The sequence below is a fragment of the Xenia sp. Carnegie-2017 genome, unplaced genomic scaffold (assembly GCF_021976095.1).
Source record: "Xenia sp. Carnegie-2017 unplaced genomic scaffold, XeniaSp_v1 HiC_scaffold_4, whole genome shotgun sequence".
Lineage (NCBI taxonomy): Eukaryota > Metazoa > Cnidaria > Anthozoa > Malacalcyonacea > Xeniidae > Xenia > Xenia sp. Carnegie-2017.
Genome location: NW_025813504.1, coordinates 5,232,171 through 5,234,449, shown reverse-complemented (window position 1 = coordinate 5,234,449; position 2,279 = coordinate 5,232,171).

Sequence of the window (2,279 nt, the reverse complement as noted above, 5' to 3'; positions counted from 1 at the left end):
ACTGCCTGAGCTATAACTGGACGGACGGATAGCAATTGCTGCGTATATCAAACTTCCTACCATTGACTGATAGTGAGAGGCATCGACTGATTTGCTGTGTCCATCTTCTTTAACAAGTTTGACGCTTACATCCATTGGCGTAGACACTGTCTTGCAGTCTTGTAATTTATACTTTTTCAGAATCGTGTTGATGTATTGCTCTTGATTAATTTGTAACACTCCGTTCTTTGTAGTAATACTAACTCCTAGGCAGTAGTGGAGTACGCCCATATCTTTCATCTTGAATTGGTTTGCCAAATTGGCCTTTAAATCATTCATCTCTTCTTCAGTTTCAGTCAGAAGTATGAGGTCATCAACGTGAACAGTGATAATCGCCTGCTTATCTTTGAGAAAACGAATAAATATGCAGGGGTCTGCTTCACTCTGAACAAATCCTAATGATAACATAAACTCTCTGAAAACCTTATTCCAGCAAAGTGGACTTTGCTTTAGACCGTAAAGCGATTTTTTGAGACGACACACTAGCTTTTCTTTTCCTGGTTTTACGTAGCCTTCGGGTTGCATGTATATTTCCTCTTCCAATGTTCCATTGAGGAATGCCGTTACTACATCCATTTGATGGATCAACATACCTCGAGATACACCAAAGCCAGAAGAGTGCGAATTGACGAAAACGAACCACTGGAGAGAATGTCTTTTCATAGTCAATTCCATATTTTTGCAGAAAACCCTTAGCCACCAGACGACCTTTAAATCTCTCTACCTTTCCTGTCTCATCGTATTTAACTTTAAAGACCAACTTGCAACTGATAGGCTTACGACCAGCTGGTAATTCGACTAATTCCCAGGTCTCATTCTCTAGTAAAGACTGGTATTCTGCACCTGCAGCAGCTTTCCATTCCGTTGCATATTCACTATTAAGAGCATCTTTTAGGGTTTCTGGCTCTGTGATCTCAGATACATAAAGTGCTGTATACCTCGATGTAGTGATCCCAGCATACTCGTCGTGGTAATATATTGGTGGATTTCTTTCTCTTCCTGAGCGTCATGATCATGTTGTTCATTTCTGGTTGCACGAACTTGTCCCTTTATTTCTGTTTCTTCTTCAGCACACTCGGTAATAACTTCACCACACTTCATTTGAGCTTTTGTTGATCCAAAATCTGTTTCATTAAATGTAACGTCCCTCCGAATAAAGACTTTTTGTCGATTCTCATCATACAGCCTGTATCCTTTCTGTATAAGGCTGTAACCAACAAATCTCATCTTGACTGCCTTTTGGTCAAATTTCTGGCGCACCGCATCAGAAACATGAGCATAAGCAGTACAGCCGAAGACACGAAAATGGGACACATTTGGCTTCTTTCCATACCATCTTTCATACGGAGTTACCGCAGTTGCAGTCGTAATGACTCGATTTCTTATGTAGGCTGCATTGCATACTGCTTCAGCCCAAAATTCTTTGGACAGTCCAGCAAGCAAAATCATAGAAAGACCTGCATCTTGGTTTGTCCGATTCATGCTCTCAGCTATCCCTTTCTGCTGGGGTGAATGTGGCACTGTTGTCTCATGACGAATTCCTCTCTCCTTTAAAAAATCTTTAAACTCAGTGGATGTATATGCACCCCCATTGTCCGTGCGTAGTGTTTTTATCCTACACTCTGATTGGTTTGTGACTGCTGCCTCCCTCCTTGAATTTTCCAAGCACTTCTGACTTGTGCTTCATTGGATATAGCGTAACACATCTGGAGTAATCATCAATGAAGGTGACAAAATATCTTGCACCTCCAAGGCTTTTAGTCTTCATAGGTCCGGCAACATCACTATGAACCAACTCCAATCTTTTGGTTGATTGAATATCTCCCACTGGCTTAAATGGTGTGCGATGGGCCTTTCCTTCTGCATGCCTCACAAAGCTTGAATTGCAAGATTTAGGTATGTCCATACCTGTGATAAGTTGCTTTGAAGCATAGTTTTCATTTGACCGACATTTAGATGTGCCATTCTTTGGTGCCATAGATAAAGTTTAGTGCCACTTTCATTAGCAACTGATGCTTGGTTTTCCGGTTTGTCAACTTTACAATCAAGTTGATACATGTTCCCAACTAGTCGACTGCGTGCTACAGCTTGTCCATTGGAGTTCTTTATCCAACAGAGACTGTGTCCAAATCGAACCACTTTGCCTTTAGATGCTGCTGCACGTGGGCTATAAAGATTTATAGCTATCTTCGGGACGTACAGTACCTTTATCAATATTGATTTCTGTTGATCTTTCTCTT